Below are 19,857 nucleotides of genomic sequence, written 5' to 3'. Positions count from 1 at the left end.
AAAGACCTCCTTTGCACAGATGTTTTTGAGGTAGAAAAATATACCTTTTATCCTTTTAAGATTGAATACTATAATTTCCCAGCAAAGCTTTCTATGATAAAAAAAGATTTTAAAACTTAGAATAAAATAATTTGAAAGGATACTAACATAAAAAACAAAAAAAATGTTGAGATTTGAAAGTATTTTTAAGATGTAATGTCGTTTTGGGGGGGTCACATCTGGCACAACATGACAGCTGATGCCATTAGAGTTACTCTAATCAATGGAACTTATTTTCATCCTATTAGTCTGTGACTCACCCACAAACAGATGGAATCACTGAGGCATTGAGGTCAACAGTGACCTCTGGACTAGTCCCACACCCCTACTCAGAGGATTTGCTTGAGTAGATTGCTACGGATGGTGTCCAGTCAAGGTTTCAAGTGTCTCCAAGGATGTAGATTCCACAATCACTCTGGGAAACCTCTAAAAGGTTTTGACCCTATTCAGGGGTCAAAAAAACCCTGAAGTTTTAGTCTCATGTTTAGGTGGAATTAAAACTGTGCCCACTGACTCTTATCCTTGGATCATTGGATACCACAAAGGAGAGACTGGTTCCACTTTATTTAATACCCTCAAAGATATTTTTAATATTTTTAACAGTCCCAGCTCTCCAAACCTCTCATGACAGATGCTTTAGATTTTTAATCATCTGTGTGGTCCTTGGCTGGAATCAATCCAGTATGTTTATCCTTTCTTCTGCTGTAAGCTCAGGACTCCAGATGTATCTCACCAGTGCTGAGTAGAGAAGGACTGCCCACTTCAACCTGCCGGCAGTGCTTTGCCTACTGTACCTCAGGAGGCTGTTGGCCTGCTTTGCTGCAAGGGTGCATCCCTGGCTCATGTTCAGCTTGTTGCCCCTCAAGGAAATAAACACAACAAAGGTATTTATATATTTTTATATTGAGTTGAAATTAATGTGCAGCCATCATGAATTGTAGGACTTCAGATGAGTTTAAAGGCAGTGTAAGCACAAAGATCTTCCTATTAACAGTTTAAGCTCAGGCTCTTAACTATATCATCAGCTTTTTTAACTCGGCTTTAGCTGGGGGAGAACTCAACCATTTCACAAAGCTGAGTTTTCAGTCAAACCATTCTTATTTCAAAACTCAGCTCCAATCTGGAGAAAAAGAATAACGTTTAATTACATACTTCAGTGCACTTCAGAATAGAAATGAGCTTTTCTTAATCACCACTGCAAGCTCTCAAACAACACTGAGACTCATGATCATCATTTTAAGATTAACTAAGTCCATGATAACAGGGAAGTGTCTAAATAGAGAAAGAAGAAACTTGAATTCTATTTTGGATATAATGTTGGTGTTAAAAAAGCAAAATACCAAGCATAAAAAATTTGAGAGCTTCATTCATTTTTTGCAGAATATTTTAGTACTCATGCTGTGAACTATACACATGTTATACACAGTTACACACGTGTATACACATGTTATACACAGTCGTGTTTGCTTTCCTTGTCAGAAGAAATACCTACTTCAAAATAGTATCTCTTTAAATGAATTCTTAAGATAGTAGCATCCAATTTTTATTTCTTAAAAATCATAGTAATGGTTGTTGGATTTATTTGTACAGAGTTAAAATAAATCTCAGAGTACATTTAGAATATATTTTTCAAAAACAAATTGACAAGCAGTGGGCTTTTTGGAGCATCATGCTAGTTTGTTATCATTTACAAGAACATGCTTGGAAATGAACAGAGTTTGGGCTCGAAATTTCTATACAAAATTGAGTTATCTGACATCTGAGATCCCAACAATGACTAGCTGTGAGAAAGAGTTTGAAGTATAGTTTACACATATCAGGAAAAGTGTCAACTAAAACAGAGGAAATGTGCAAGGAGGAGCAGCAAGCAAGGTTAGCAGCTTTTAAATAAATGTCTGTTAATAGTTTGTCAGATTCATTGTGTACATTATCCTGTGTGAGTAAAAAATAAGCAACATAAGAAGACTGTTGAATACTGAGTGAGACTTCAAAGTCTCATCTATGCAGAGCAGGAGAGAGTCCAAAATCTGACAGAGAGGACTGACAGAGATAAGAAAATCTTTGATATATACATTAGAATATGGAAATAAACTCCAGGAAACAGTAGCATTTGCTGTTGTTTCCGAAGTGAAAAATAACATTTACATTGCCTTACTAAGTAATGAGCATCTCTTACTTTCATAGTTTAGTGTACTGAAACATTTTACAACTTAAAAAAAGTGAAAGCCAAAGACATGGGTTTACTACAAGTTACTGTAATTTTTCTTGGGGGAAAAAACAAAGCTATGCAAAAACCTTCAGGTTACAAGCTGTTCCAGGCAAGGCTTACTTTCCAAGCATTCAGCTGAGACTGGGACTCCTATTTTCTGCTGGCTCTAAGTTGCCCCTTGCTCAGGACATTTTAACACTAGAGTAGGTTTGTAAGCTCCAAGGAGTCAAGGGAGATAAATAGTTTGCTAGCCAAAGTAGGCACTCATAGACCCTGAGATAGGTTTTGCTTCTCTCCACTGTCTACTTTCTGAGTCTAGACTGCTGATTTAGGTGGTTTGGATTATCCTGCTGAGGCCCACTAACGACACTTTAAGTGTTGCTTTGGTGAAATGAAGTTCCTAACATAGTCTGAATAATGCAGACAGGCACAGCTCACAAACTTTTCTGGATCTGCACCCAAAAGCCTCATCAAAAACTGTGGAAGAATCTTAGTATTGATAGTAAGCTGAATGAAAGAGTCTCTTACACCTAGCTGAAATTGCTGCCTTCATGTATCTCTCAGCAGAAGTCTGAAATAAAACTGGGGTCTCTGAGTACTGTATCCACATATAAATAAATTAGCATACATCTGTAGAATTAAGCTGTGATTTATTTAGTTCAGTTTCCTATTCATGTTTATTATTTTGATGATAAATCTTTCAGATGACAAAGAAAATTACCCATAAATTCCTCTGGGGAGGATGGTCTATTAACATTGCTTGCAAGACCTCCCACTAGAGAGACAAACCAAATGAACCTACAAAGAATATGCAATCAAGCAAACATTGTGTGGGAACTGTGAGGCAGCAGGGAAGTTTAAATATATATTCCTAAGGAAGAAAGAACAACAATAATCAGCACATGCACACACACGATGAAAAAAAAAGCATCAGCAGAACTGGCTTTAAAACTACTAAAATAATTTTGGAGCTATTCTGGCAGAGCTAAAGATGCACAAAATTATAAAGACAGTTCTAATGTGAATGTAGTGCAATTAGAGTAGAATCCTCAATTTATGCATTGTCTCTCAAACTGGTCTAGAAAATGCACAATCTATATCCACATCCAACTTCACATTCCAAAATGCAGAAAAACTACTCTCATCTTGGAGAGTCGCAGACCTGAAAATCTGCAAAATTTAAAATAGTTTGCTCATTTTGTATGCTTACAGACCAGAGAACTAATGGGGTTGTTTCTGGGATCTTTAAAAGGTGTAATGGAAGAGGAGAAAGAGAAATGTGGGGTAGGATTCAACTCCAATTCAAGCATCTACTTCTAGGCAGTCATGATGGAAAGGTTCTGCAAATGAATCAGGGGTCTAAGCTCAGAGACAAGGCAGAGATAAGGCAGTCAGCACAGCCAACGTATCATGGAGAATAATTCAATTCATCCTATGGAAAGCAGATAGCTGTGGTCAGCTCTGGGCTACACAGACTAGGATACTGATGAGGATAATAGGAGATTAAACTTTTAAGCTGTAGACATGTGGAGTCTTCCATTTATATATCATTACCTGTGAGCTGATTTGCTGTCAAAGCATCTCAAAATCGAATACTTACCTTCCAGATTCTGTTAATCCTAAAAGGAATTGAACCATTATCTACTATATTCAAAACCACAGGCAGGAAAACAAGCAGGGTTTGCAACAGAATTGTGGCATGAATCAGCCTCATTTTACACTTCAGCAGCCCCCAATTGTTTTGTCGGAGTGATAACCACATAGAGTAAAGAACTAAGAAAATTAGCCTCGAGGGACTTTGCAATCAGTTCCCGCCTAAATGCAATGTTCTTATCGAGTAGGTTCGTGTCTGTGGATACCATCAGCTCCTCAGCCTGCTGAACAGGAGCACCGCGTTGGCATCTGTGCCTGCAGGCACTGGAGGCACAGTTGCTATGCAAAGCCTCAGCCAAATTGTTCGATCAACAATTTGAGCAAGGTGTGGGGGGAAGTGAGATGAGAAGGAGGAAAACCAAACTTCTTTATTTTAAGACTGTTTGGGGATAACTGAGAAGTAGAACAGGACAAGTATTTCCAGTTAAAATATACACCAAGCTGAAAATGCAACCTGAACAAAGCTGAGCATTTTCTGAAATTGATTGAGGTCACTTTTGACATAAGGAGTCAACAGAGAAGTTTTTCTTTATAAAATAACAACCTCTTGAATCTTCTTGTTGGAACTCCCTTCAACTTTACATGCAGAAAATTATTATTTTTCCTAAAATTATTTTTTGTGGAAATTATTATAGATTAAAAACTGTGTAAAAATTCTTTAATCTACTGAATGTTTTTTTAGGACTGGCAGACAATGTAAAAAATATTTCTATGTCTGCAGAAGAAGAGTTAGATTCACAGAGCAAAACTTTAATTGATGTTAACAGGTTTCACTGATTGATTGCTCTTTGTGATCCTATAATCAAATTACTTAAAAATTTATCAAAATACAAAGAAGAAATCAAAAGAAAAGAAATCTCGAGAAAACAAGATACCTTGTATCAACATTCAGCCTATTTCAACAAAATTTTACTCCAAAATGAGGGGAAATAAATCACCCCTAGATAAATTCATTGTATTAAGGTTGTTAAAAATAAATAAACCAGCATTGCCTTCTTAGTTTTAGGCTTGCAATGCACATGTACTTCAGTAAGAAAGAGAGATTCGATTTGAACTTTATATTTAATTTCACTTTGATAGTAGAACTTGTTATTTTGTGTTATAGGGACTATATCACATGGAAATGCAAAGACATGAAAATGAAATGCAGTAATGTCCAAGTACCTTTTTTTTTTTCAAATTTCTCCATATTAAGAAATACGTACACTTTCATTTTGCAATACAAATAATAAAAAAAAAATTACAATGTCAGAATTTCCTGTGGGATGGAAATAAAGTTCTTGAACCAATTATACTAATAGGAATGTAAAGACATTTTAGCCATTCTCCATGTTCACATGACTCTAAAATATATCTGTTTATTTGAAACTGTTGAATGCTTCATTAAAATTAGATCAATAAAAATCTCTAGCTGAGATATCTTTTTAAATCTTCTAACATTGAAGAAATTAAGGAACCAAGAAGAGTTATATATCCAATGTTGTTACCCTCTTTGGATGGAAGATAGACTTCTAGATTCCTAGATTTTGAATTCTTTAAAAATCTATTGAAGTTTTCTACCCTTTGCACTGGAAAATGTAATTTTAAGTGTTCTTATTGACAGCAAGTGTTGGGAACCAAAAGTGATATAGTATGGACTATCTTGATTTAGCTGCTTCAGAGTACCGGACAAATGTTCTAGACTTCCTTCTCAGTTCACTGTTTATTTTAATAAGACTATTTTCCAGATAGGAAATCTCATAATTTAATTCACAAGCATCTAGTGACAGGAAAGACTTATTCAAATTTGGTGTACTGATGTTTCTGAGAAAATATATATGCATGCCACCATGCCACATCCATGATGGTTTAGAAGGTTCGTATTACCAGAACTCTGGTTGTGTCATACAATTGATGCACTTTTATATAAAGTGTATATATATTACTTTTATATAAAGTGCATCAATATAAACTTAGATATAAAGATGCATTTCCTGTGTTGGAATAAAACTGCAAGAGTATATGCTCTGAATTATATTGATCAACTATAATCACTATTATGTTGGGAAGGAAAAAGAAAAAAAAAAACCAGCAAACAAAAGAAAACTTGGGATTTGAGATCAAGAACCTGTAGCCACCACCAAAAAACAAAGCAATAAGTTCTATATTGCATACTTTTCTATTGAATTAAGATAGTCACTATAATTCTCTTACACCTCAAAGGGTATAGAAAATGAGACAGAGGAACTAAAACTTCCATAAAACACATATTCTTCCCAAAATATGGAGCCAGATTGAAGATATTCAGGTTTTGTGATAAAACATTTTGGTCTTAATCATGGTCATGAATTACTCAAAAAAAAAAAAGTTCAGAACTGCTGACTTTGATACAGAATTTTGCATGGAGAATAAATCCAGCCTATCTAATTATTTGAAAGAGGCAAAATGATTTTTAGTGTAGGTGGAAAGAATTCTGCTAATAACACTAAATATGTATGAATATTTCTGAACTAAAAAACACTGAAATGAAAAGAGGTTCTGTGACAGACCTGCAGTTTTCAAGATTGCACTGTGAAAGATACCTATTTAATTTAAAAGTCAAAGCTAATAAAAGTCTGAAATGCACTTTAAGTAAAATATGTGGAAAAGTGCAAGAATAACACCTCACATTAAAACCACAATTCTTTATTATCTGACTTCATTTGCTTAAGAGAAGCTATTTTTCTTGATCACTTTAATACAGTAATTTTTATAGATTAAAATTGTGAAGCTGTTGGATCACTCTCATATATTTGATCAGTGTAATTATATAATTTCTTCTAAAATTTGTTATTTGTCTGTAACAAGATTAAAGCATCTGCTGTTACAAGCTTTTCATTCCAATTACACTGATGGCAAATTCACATTCTTCAGCTACTCAACACAAATCTGTTTAAAAGAGAAGAAACAAAATACCTGACTGATGTCTGGGAGCTACTCAACACAAATCTGTTTAAAAGAGAAGAAACAAAATACCTGACTGATGTCTGGGAATGCCACCATGTTCTGATTAATAAATGAATTGTGTTGTGATGTCGTTACAGACATATAACAAAAATATTGGGAAGAGACATTACCACACACACAAATTGAGCAGAAATCCATAGTACTAAAAAATTTGGGGAATCATCCTGGCAGTTCTACCATTGATGAAGCTTTAGATAAAAACACTCAGACATATCTCTCTATAAAACCACATGATTAATTTCTGAACTCTTGATTTCAAAGTAATTCAGGTAAAAAAAAATAAATTATTTAGTTATCAATTCACATTAAAAAGCTAAGTTGGGCTGGGTTTTGGGTTTTTATTTTGGGTTTTGGGGGTGTTTTTCTGAACATACAATTGATTCAACTGGTTATAATGGTTAAGGAGTGTGCTGATGTCAAAAGGTGCCCAAAAATGGCTTCTGCATTGGACCTTTGAGATTTGAGCAACAATACTTGGTTTTGGAGCTAGTAGATACATTTTTAATTTGGAATTGCTAAAAAATTCCAGCAATGTTCTATTCATGCTTGTCACAGATCTCAGCTAAGAACAAAAAAAACATATTTGTGAAAATAAGTTTTGGTATTTTTGGTGTGATACAGCCTTTATGCATTGTCATACTCAGAATCAATCAGATTAAAAATATATATTTTCAAACTCATGTGACAATCACATATTCAGATCCACATATAGATAGCAAACTGATGCCTAAAGAACTCTCTTTTGCGCTTACATACTGGAAATATATTGTGGAAATTTTGCTGAACTTTTACCACAGAACTTACTTGCTAGTAGATTAGTATTAAAAAATTCCTACAACCATCTCAACCCCAAATCTGTCTTTTCCCACCCTATTGGTGTCTACATACAACAGAGTTCCGCAACCTTAGAATTTTACATATAAATAAAACCCTTCTCCCACATGCAAAGGAGCAAGATTTAAGACCAATAATTCTCAATAAAAGTAGCAAAAAATACTATACAGAAATCAAAGATAATTTTTAGTCAATATTCACAAAAGCATACTTTTGTCTCAGACACTTGTGTCTGCCTTCTCTGACTCAAAAGGCAGCTACTGAAGAAAATTCTCAATAAAGACAGCCTGCTCTGTATCTCTTGCATTCAAGAGTTAGAATTCTAGAGGACAGAAAAAGAGAAAAGAGTATCCTAATGCCTCAGTGAGCTTGAAAACACAGGACAGGGAACTGAACCTTCAACAGGTGTATGAAATATGTGACAGGTCTGCAGAAATGATGTATTGGGTAGGGTGTGTTCACCTCAGTATTCCAGGATAAATTACTACCTGGATGATTAGGCATTAGTGGCAGAAAGAACTTATGATCTGTAACATTGCTACAGCTGCAAACATAAGGACTGAGAATAAATATGGATGTTAATTTATTATAATTTCAAATCCATACATAAATTTGTCCTTTTAAAATCAAAAATTGGAATACAGCAGTGCTGTACTAAATATTACAAAAACGTTTATTGCAACAAAAATACAGAAAAAAAATTGGCAATATTTTAACATAAAGAATTCTGCAGCCACGTCTTGGTATCCATTACAGTTTTCAGCTAAACATTGTAATATGGATTTCCATCAAAAGTACTCAGCAGAAACATTACTGTACTGTTGAATAAACTGTTTCTTGTGATCTTTTCCTGACTTTCATCTACTAATCGTGGACTCATTCCTCAAAATAATAATAATAATGGCCTTGTCAAAGAATTGTTCCTAAGCAATCGAACATAAAGATACATGCAATTATTCTTTGCCTTCCTAACTATTTCAGCTCTGCAGGGAAGGACACAATGTCGTTATCAGCAGGTGTAATTATTACACATTCTTCTTCCCAAAGTATGTAATGGTAACCTGTGATAAGCTGAACTTAAAAAGTATCAGCAACCAAAGAGGTAATCAAAAGAAGTAATGCGTGCTAATGTACATCTTATGTGCTCCAAAAATCAAAATAGAGATATCAAGGGCAGTTTGAACCAATTTAAGACAATGAGATAATTTTTTCCATCAATATTGTTTTGTTGATATTCCTTAATTGAGATGCTTGCCTCTCCTTTACTCTCCTGAATGAGATTTGTTGAAAATAGTTACATTGATAAAAAAGTATTACAAAAGGGACTCTACACTGTCCTCTGACATCTGAAATAATGGCTTCTCTCAATAAATACTGACTATATGTTCCCATATAAAAGCTAATGGTTGGGCTAGAATTATGGAGATGAAAGTAAATAGTATTTTTTTCAACTTCCTTTCCTCCTCCTTCTTAGTTTTATCTTCAGTTACAGCTACATATAGCTTGGGGTATGGGGTATGGTAAGATATGGTTGCTTTGCCTGACACAGTCAGATGTGTCTTCAGAGCACCTTTTTCCTTTGAGGTATATTTCAGTTTTCTAAAACAAATTTGGGAATGGTTGGGAAATAGAATACAGCAGTAATGATATCTATGATAATCCATTATAACATAGTGTATGTGGTAATTTCTTCTGGAGTCAGAGGAGGAACAAGCACCAAATAAGTGTCGTAGTCACTGAAATCTACTGAGTTAGTCAGCTATTCTACTAAACAGCTGATAACTGTTAGTGTTCAGGTGAGGACTATGAAACATGTTCGAGCTCGTATCTCATTTGGAGAGAGATTTGAGAGCTAATTTATGTTGTTTAAACTGATAATCTATGCTCCCTCAACTGTGTACTTAAAGAAATTGTGCATTTCTGGTGGATGGTTTACCCCACCTGAAAATAGCATCTGAGAGAGAGGATGAGGAACACTGTGCCCCTTTTTCTTCCTCTTCCTCTTTTGCACATGGAGATTAGGCAGTTAGTTTAGACAAGTTGCCCTAAATTTGGATGACTTAAATTATGTAAAATGGATCCCATTCCTGATCATCTTCTGTCAAAATGATTGCTCTCAAACGTGGGGATGTCTAAGGAGGAACATGACAAACTAAAAGTTTCTTTTTGTAGTAAAGGCACAATAGCAAACATTTTCAACAGAAACATTTCTGAGAAGTTTTTTATAAAGTTGCTTCTCTAACACTTGGGGGAGGGAAGAGAAAACAATTATTTTGATATTAAGATCAAAGATAATTTCTATCTGAAGAGCTTTTGCATGCATATACATATATCGCCATGTACCTAAAATGTCTATTTCAGATAAACCTATCTTTCCTATAATTTGTAACTGGCGGAGAAACTTTCTCAGGCTCAGCAGGGAAAAAAAAAAAAACAGAGTTTAAATAGCTGCATACTGCAAGTTACCCACTCCTGAGTAAAGGTTCTTGTACAGGCCCATTGGACCACTGTTTGACTGACTGTGATAATACAAACAGGGCACACACTAGAAATCCTAATATCGATGTGGTGTGCTGGACCACCAAAACTGGTTTGTCACTTTCTCATCTGGACAGGGATAGAAAATATAGAGGAAAATATATAGAAATATAGAGAAATATTCTCCTTTCCTTCCTTTCCTTCCTTTCCTTCCTTTCCTTCCTTTCCTTCCTTCCTTCCTTCCTCTCCTCTCCTCTCCTCTCCTCTCCTCTCCTCTCCTCTCCTCTCCTCTCCTCTCCTCTCCTCTCCTCTCCTCTCCTCTCCTCTCCTCTCCTCTCCTCTCCTCTCCTCTCCTCTCCTCTCTCCTCTCCTCTCCTCTCCTCTCCTCTCCTCTCCTCTCCTCTCCTCTCCTCTCCTCTCCTCTCCTCTCCTCTCCTCTCCTCTCCTCTCCTCTCCTCTCCTCTCCTCTCCTCTCCTCTCCTCTCCTCTCCTCTCCTCTCCTCTCCTCTCCTCTCCTCTCCTCTCCTCTCCTCTCCTCTCCTCTCCTCTCCTCTCCTCTCCTCTCCTCTCCTCTCCTCTCCTCTCCTCTCCTCTCCTCTCCTCTCCTCTCCTCTCCTTTCCTTTCCTTTCCTTTCCTTTCCTTTCCTTTCCTTTCCTTTCCTTTCCTTTCCTTTCCTTTCCTTTCCTTTCCTTTCCTTTCCTTTCCTTTCCTTTCCTTTCCTTTCCTTTCCTTTCCTTTCCTTTCCTTTCCTTTCCTTTCCTTTCCTTTCCTTTCCTTTCCTTTCCTTTCCTTTCCTTTCCTTTCCTTCCTTCCAATCAGAATAGTTGGAAGCAACCTAGTCCATCTAGTCCAACCTTCACTGCAATGAGAAGGAACATGTTCAACTAGATCGACCGATCTATCTATCTATCTATCTATCTATCTATCTATCTATCTATCTATCTATCTATCTATCTATCTATCTATCTATCTATCTACATACCAATTGAAGACTAGTGTTTGAGGCTAAATCAATCTAAATCTTTCAGCACTAAAATAAAAACATATTTGGAATGTGTTCCAGATGCTCATTCCTTATGTACCTTGTGCAGGTATTTTAATTAGGACAAAAATCATCTGAGTTGCAATTTCAGACAAACTCCAGCTGCTACTCTTGTTTAAATGACAAAATACAGCTTTAAGAACTAATAAACTCTCTCTCTGCTGGAAAACAATGATTCCTTTAGCAGACTGGCTAACAATGCAATACTGTTCTGAACTTGATAAGCTTTGTAGCAGATGGTAGAATGAGGGAGTTTTTTTATGTGTTAGGAATTCTGAGCATTATGTCATGACACAGGCAGGATTAGTTCCCAATGTGCTAATCAGAAATGTGTCAAGCTTAATCTTTTTCTTATTTTAAAATAAGTCCAAGATTGTACTTTCTTTCCTGTGGTTTCAGAAAATTACTGCTCAAAATGCTGCCTTAGTTTTTTAAAATATATTTGCAGTTTTACCTAACATGCCTCCCCAAAGTGTTGCTTGTTTTTCATGTTCAGCCACCCTCTTGTGAAAGACTCTGACCCTAACTTTCAAAATTGCTTTTATGCTACACTTTTCAATCTGCATGTTATCGAGAAATGCTTGTATCTAATCTATGTGCTGTTGGGTAGAGGATTGATATTGTGATTATTTTCTGTGTTCCAGGCAGTTACCACTTGGGAATTCTTGTAAATGAGAGGCTTATTCTCTTGATATTTTTTCACATAAATAACTGAGATGTATCAATCTGCTCTAAAACAATTTAAGTGGTCAATAAGCAGGTTTTTCTGTTCAATTTGCAAGAACTGCAGGCAATTTTCTGCTCATCATCTGTCCTGATGGAAGAAATCAGACTTTAATCACATTTAGTGGTAACAGCCTTTAAAAGGCTCTCTTTTGTTGAGAATTTTCTTTTATGTAACTTCACACAATGCCATCTCATTTAGTACACTTTAATTATTATAATGGAGGGTAAAAGAGAGATATATGAAGTATTAATAATTAATACATGTCAGAGTTTAAAAATGGGTCCAATTTCTGTTCCAACTTCTGAGTAGGCTGAGAATTTTCTTAAAACTAATCCTAACATTTATTCAGGTCTCTTCATTTTACTCAGAGTCTGCCAAAATATTCGATTTGGAATCTTACATTCTATTTAGAGTAGTGAATAATGTCTGATATACTTTGGGATTTTAAGACCTAAGGGACACTAATTCCAGTGTCTCTAAATAAGTGTCTGGATTTATTTTTGCTGTCCTAATAATGTGCCTGGTTTCCAGCTGCTTGATCATCACAAAACCTTATTTTTGCAAACCAGGATGATTCCTTGAGCACTCCTTCTTCTTGATTGCATTTGTGCAGTTTGGCTGTCTCCAACCAGATTCTCCTCATAACATATCTGTGCTCTTTTTCTGTTCATATTTTGTATTGCCCAGGATTTTATTCTTTTTGGATTTTACAGTCCAGGTTCCATCACTCTACAACATCAAGCTAAGTCATAGGGAGTGGACAGTGTCTAGAGGAATGATTGCTGAATGCATCTCACTCTAAACATTGGAAGGAATTTTCTGGCAGAAGAAAACTGCTCTGTTCCATCAAGAGTACATTGCTTTTGTCTGTGAGAGCATTTTCTTCACCTCGCCACAGAACTGGCTGTCACAGTGTGATGCTGGCACAATGCCAGCACCCCCATGAAAACACACCTTCCCAAATAAATGCTGTGAGATGCGATCAGGAACAGAACAGAGCAGGCCAAGCTTAATAACAAAGGGAAAAAACTTTATTAAACTACTACTACTATAAAAGACACACACACTAAATCCAGGATGAAGACCCTCCAAAACACTCCTCCAACCCCCACCCAATTTCCAACAAACAACAGTGAGACACCACCTGGGATTCCTGATCAAGTTGCCACCCTTCAGATAATCCATACTCAGTCCATCAAGGGAGAGAGGAGTCTTTCTTGCACCATAGACCACCCCCCAGGAAACACAATTGCTACCCTTCTCTGGGCAACTGCCCAGAGAAAATCTGCCAGTGTGACACTCTCCTTTCCATGTCACAGTGCTCTCACCACCGTGCATGGACAGACTGCTCATAGGGCTCCTTTAAGGATGCTTTGCCAAGGACCAAAAGAAACAACAGTTCAGCTTCTCATTTTGGGACCACAGTCCTCCCCCATTTTCTTCCTCCCCTGGGGCCGAGGGTCTCAAGAACAGAGATCATCTTCTTCCTGAGGACAGAGGGCATCACCACACCCTCTTCTTCCTGAAGACAGAGGGCGTCACCACACCCTCCTCAGCTTTTCCCTGTTCTCTCCATTCCTGTGTTGGTAGTCACTGAAGCAGGTCTCTTGGCTCACCATTGCATCCCCCTATAAATGCAGTCTCTGTTGCAGGAGAATTTGGTTCAGCCTATGGCTATCAAAAAATGTCCAGCCACAAGCCACTCCATCATATCCTCCCGCCAAAAAAATTCTTTCTTCTAACATCTCAGGTCCCAGACTGTCTCTCTTCTACTTCAAATCGAAGAGGAGTAATATTTTACAAAGCCTTTATTTCCCAGGAAAGGGTTAAAAGTCTTGGACTCCCCGGACGGCTGAAATCTCTGCCCAGAACTCCCAACTCCCATGGCTGGGCACCTTCCCCCTACCTTCTCCTTCTCCTCTGCTGGCAAATTCCAGGTGCCTTCAGGCTCTGTCTCTTTCCCTCTGGGGAGGAGTGGGGAACAAAGACATTTCCATTTCTCTCCACCCTTCCATCCTCAGGAGCTGGCCCGGTTCCAGTCCTTCAACCCCCTGGGCCTACCTCGACCAGGCCACATGGCTTCCCCTCCCCAGCCCAGCCTGTGGCTGGGCAGGGGAGAGTCTGTACTCTCCGACGAGTGGAACCAAAGAGACAGTTCCCCTGGGAGTTCTTGCTTTTAGCCCCCTGTGTTCTCAGAGGCGTGTCCATGCCTTCAGTGGTCAATCCAAATGCCAATATCCAACCCCGACCCCACCTTCCTGAGAAAACCAACTTGATTTGACCTCAACTTCCTGAGAAAATTTACTTCCATGTCAAACCATGACATTGGCTGATTCTCCTCCTCAAGGATCCTCATTACAAATCTGCCAACCAATTCTTTCCAACTCCAAAAAAAAACCCAATATTCTTTATTAGTTTTAGAACTATTGAAAGTAAAACTTGAGTTATTTCCTTCAACCAATTCCTCCAGTGAACTCTTGGCATCTTGTCAGGGTCTTTCATTGACCTTGATGGGTGCCGAATAGTCATACCTGGGTCTTTCTGTCAAGGGTCTGAGGAAATTCAGTAAAGGTTTATAATCCTTCATGTAATTTAAAGGATTACTTCTTTTAACTGAGAGAACATGTTTTACAGTTCTCAAGTATTTTCTTTATTCTTGTTCTCTGAAAAGTTGTGGGTTTTTTTATTTCTTCCTTTTATTAGGTTTGAGCACCAGTGCTCTAAAGTTAAAGCTGACAAAAGAAAGATGCTCAGAAGGTAATTGAAATAGTTTTCTATCCAATGTACCCTTGCACATATTCTCATAATTTTTCTAATTCCCATGTTCTTCTATGTTTCAATTTATAAAACAGAAAGAGATAGCAAGGAAAGCTTTTAAAATTTCATTTATTTCATTGCAGTATATATGTTTATGATTAGCACTTCTGCATTTTTTAATCTTCTGTATATTAAATATTTAATTTTTTGTTTAGTTATGTATTTCAATATTGAATTCTTTTCCTTCATATCATATAGAGCTGTCTATAAACCACAATTGCCAAAGATACACATAGGTTCCTCTTGAATGGCTCTTTCTAAAGATTTATCTTATTTCATGCAATGAAACATTTTTGAACTTATCTGCACTAAATAAATATTCATTTAGCACTAAAGAACTTGTTTAATGAATGAAGTTATAGAAATATGAACCTGCAGGCCTTAGGATGCCTTTTACTTATAGACATTAGAACCTGTAAAAAAAATTAGACTTTTTTTTTCCTTAGAGGTAAACCCTCAACTTCATTATTCTAAGCTTCCAGTGTGTTTCTTTAACTCTGTTATTAATCTATTAATATTTTTCAAGTCTTACAGTGATTATGTATCAGTCACAAGCACTTAATTTTCATTTATAGCTTTCTAAATATTCATTAAGGTATTTATATCCAACCCAATGATGTTATAATCTGAGTTCATTTTATTTCTTCATGTGTAGAACAACTCTTTAGACCTATAAGATACAATTGAGGTCACAGAGTTCCTTCTGTTGCTCTGTCATTACTGCTAAGCATGGGGTTGCATTAATTGAAACAAATTACAAGTTCTGTGAATTGTACAGCCTGTCTCATGTATCAAGTAGACAATTCAAAAATCTTTGATGAAAACAGCTTTAGGTAAATACAAGAAAATTTGTTTTCCACATACTGTATTTCTATAAATCACCTGTATTCACAGGCCTGCTGTGCTATATGAGAGAAGAAACATACACTCCCTCCTTCAGGGAGTTTTTGTTGATTTATTTCTTGTTTTCTTGTTTCTCTAACCCTGTAATAAAAGTCATACAGAATGACAGTGTTGTCTACAGGTGCCCCTCAGGTGTGGAGACACATGATAACTCTGGTTACAGATACAGGATTGTGAACAAAAGCAAGGGATTCAAAAAGAGATTTCTGTGAAAGACAGTTCTAAGAAATCACTGGGTTTCCACAGCACTGGGTTGAAAACTGTGAGAGTTAAAACTATTTTCTATACTAACTATATAAAGTAGATTACAAGGCTTGGAGAGAGTTTTGTACCACACCCAATCTTTCTATCTTTCTGGGATGTATTCTTTCAGAGACCCAAATCAAATGGCTACATATGAAGTTAGGCTGCTGTAAAACATGCTCACCTTCTTCAAAAATTTTACAGTGGAAGGACAGAAAGTCCAGCACACTTCCACAGTCCAACTGTGTCTCAGCATGCAGGATGAAGTTAGAGCTGCTTTCAGTCTGTCTGAAGTACACCAATGCTGACCTGGTACCCAGACAGAATGATGACCTCTGTCAAGCACATGCTGGGAAGACAGAAGTATTTGATTCTAATTCTATGACTTTTCAGCAGTACATTAAAGGGGTTTTTTTACATCTTTCAGCTTAAAGAGATTTGACATAGAGCCTTTGTACAGGTTAAAGGTCTTTTGCATATTTAACTATATTACTCAGAGTTGCACAAGCTATGCAAAACAGCAAACCATACAGCCTCTGATTACTTACTAGATATGTTGAGATTCCTACCAACAAACAGGTCTGTCTCCATCCCCTTTTCTATTTTGTTTTTCTTCTCTGACATTAAGATTTTGTATTCATTCTCTTCAGGGAGAAAACTAATAAGTAAGATCTCACCTTATTTTTTTTTTCTCATAGCATTCCAGAATAAGATAATAGGTTAAAGAGAAAATAAATCCTGAAATTTTGTGGAAATAAACTTTGGTTAAGTTTAAGTGCTGACTTCAGATAGTATTTTAAGCACCATTCATATAAAAAAGAATTATTTTGGAAGGCATGCCATCAGTCAACAGCTATGTCTTAAGAGTACACAGAGCTCTTTAATCCATTAGAAAAATTTGTCATGTTTGGAGTGAACAAGAAAATTTACTGACACTACTGATGTGATTCCCCAGATTGGTGAAGATGTTAAAATATGCAGGGAATACAACTGCAAGGATTCTGTCTGGAAATGAATCCTTATCTATTATGAGAACCTCAACTCATATTTGTTATGAGTAGTAACATCTATGAAAACTCACCTGTCCCAAACTGAAGCAGAATAGTAACTCTAAGAATTTCTCATGTTCTTCCCTATGGGCTCTCAGCGTTATTTACCTACAGAGAATATCCATCACTCATTAAAATCTATAATTCCTGGCCCTCTCCATTATTCTGTGTAGGAGGATGGATTGTAGGAGAATAGAGATAGTGCTGAAGGCAATCTCGCCCCTGAGGAGTTGCAACTGTACTAATTACCAAAAAGTAGGAACAGCCTTGCCCTTAGTAGGTCATAGCCAATAAGGATGGGTGTTATAAAATAGTGGATTAGATAGTTGAGCAGAGAGTTGGAGTCAGTTGGCTGTGCTGCTCTGAGGAGTAAGGGTCAGGTGTACTAGGGACAGTAAGGGTGGGTGGGTGGGTATGATAGGGACAGGAAGAAGTCAGCCAGCTGTGTGAAGAAAGAGAAAAGGGTCAGTGTTGCAAGGAGCTGCCTGTGAGAACTCACAGAGAGAAGGTATGAAAGTGTCACAGTAAGGTAACAAACTGATGATGACAGTCAGTTTCCATTCACTGTTGACTGGTGCTAAGCACTGATGCCAACAATCGGTGGCCTGTACAGGGATGGATCCTGACAGTTCTGATGTTTTTCTAGCTGTGCAGTATGAGAATAGGGAGCATGGGGGAATTTTGGGAAGATGTGTGAGACTAACAGATTGGGATCTAACAATTACATTCTTAAGAAGATTAGAAGTACAGAATCACCAATTTTCTTCTTGGCCATTTGTTATTTTATTGCTTTATTTGAATGGTTAGGCAAACTTTTTTCTCATGCATGTTATTTCTGAACTTATGACTTACTAATTTGATTGAAATAAGAATTAGCTTCAGATGCTTTCTTGCTTGGACTGTAAACAACAATGCATGAGTACAAATATTTAGCAGATTATGTGAATGAAGGAATGCTAAGGGTTAAAGAGTGGAATTTGGTCACTTGGATGGGGGTTTTATGAAAAGGAACCTAACAGAGAAACACAAAAGGAGTCTCCAACCACAAGCACAGACAGACCTGAATCTATTCTGTTCATGCTCTGAGCAAGCAGACAACCTCATCCTGGCCAGAAGCTGCAGCTCTCCATAGTGTTGTGTTTGGCTCCTGAAAGGTCAAGTTTATTAGTCCAGGCTCAGTGATGCTTCACTACAGCCACGTGTTTTTTGGATGGGAGCTGGATTAAGGCCAGACAGCTTGCAGGGTGGGCAGAATGAACTTGGGCTGGCTGCATCTGTCTGTATAGATGTGCCAGATGCTTTGAAAAGGGTGGGTTTTGCATGCTAAAACAGGAACTACATGAGGAGAGCATGGGTTGTTTGTTTTTGGTTTGGGTTTCATTTTGTTTTTCTTTTTTTGTTTCTTTTAACTAAATCTAGTTTCTTAGTTGAGGCGCAACACAGGGTTAAAAGGGATGCCTCCCTTAAAAATGAAAGACCCATAAAATATGTGACTGTAAACCCTCTCCTCTTCTTAATTCAGTGTCTAATAGTTGAGGTATTTTTCAAAATTCTTCCAATAACAGAAAATTGACTTTTTTTAAAATGTCACAGATTTTGAATGATGCAGAATACATTTGGCAAGAGCAGCAAAATACTCTTTGAGAAATAAAGAAGAAATAGGACAGCTCTGGTGCAGGGAATAGCTCTGACAGACCTCATAGCACAGGAGATGCTGAGGGAATCTCCCTGTCTGACCATCCAGGAGCCACTCTGGCAGTCACACCCCCACCCCCTGAGCTGGGCCCGAGGTCCCTTTGCAGCTCACCCCCCACATTCACACAGGCACTCCAGGTCTTCTTGGCCACTTCAAACTCAGGTTTCCCATTGCAGTGTCTCAGTTGTCTCAATCCTCAATTTAATCCTGGTGCAATAACAAAATAGCGGTTCCAGATGGTGCCCCCGAGGAAGCACCTTGAACAAATGAACCCCATAGATTTCATACTCTCACAGTCTAAGGGTGAAAGTCCTGCTCCTTCTGATTGTCCATTCATCTGGCTGGGCCACAAGTCCTCATGCCTTTTGTTATGCAAAATGCTGTCAGTTCATGGCCTCTTGCCTGGGGCTCCTGACAGCCAGAGCTCCCTCTACAGCTCTCACTGCACCTCACAAACTGAGTTCCCTGCACTAAATGTAATTCTCAACAGAGAAGGTGTGGCAAGATGTTGAACACCATAAGGAGGAGAGCAGGCGTTGCTCCTTTGTATTTAAAGTTATTGTCTCCTGTAGGAGAGTTAGTTGGTTAGGTAGTACAGGTGACTGATGATTGCCCATTTAGGTTGGTGGGGTCTACCTGGATGTGAAGTAAAACAAAGGACTGCAGGTTCTCTTCTGCTGGATAACACAGTAGGTTAGCTGGCTATGGCATAGAGCTCCACCTCTGCCTTTCCCACCTCTCTCACACTCAGCAATGTGCACCTGGAAACAGAGCTTCCTCATGGCACACCCAGGGATGCACCACTAATTGGGATCTCACTTCACACACATGAGGATGGGAAAGAAAACTCATCTTTTGCTTCTAGAGATTAATCATGGCAAACAGCAAGAGGCAATCAGATCTGCTTTTTGAGTAATGCTATTTCATTTACATCTGTTAGAAGAAAAATTAGTGTAATCATAGATAACCCATACTGCTTCCAGAGATTGGCATATCTGTATTAACAGTGGCAAAGGAGAGGGCACATGCTTTGATAATAGCTGCATAACTCCACGTGATTGCCTTCAATAGCAATGCCTGAAAAAAGACATTGCTCAGATTTTCTTTTCTAGGGGACCACTCCTTTATTGCCAAAGGGAAAATCATAAAAAAGGAAAATAAGAGTGCTGAAACGTATTTTT

This window comes from Vidua chalybeata, chromosome 5 (assembly GCF_026979565.1).
Source record: "Vidua chalybeata isolate OUT-0048 chromosome 5, bVidCha1 merged haplotype, whole genome shotgun sequence".
NCBI classification, from domain to species: Eukaryota; Metazoa; Chordata; class Aves; order Passeriformes; family Viduidae; genus Vidua; species Vidua chalybeata.
This window is presented reverse-complemented; position numbering follows the sequence as displayed.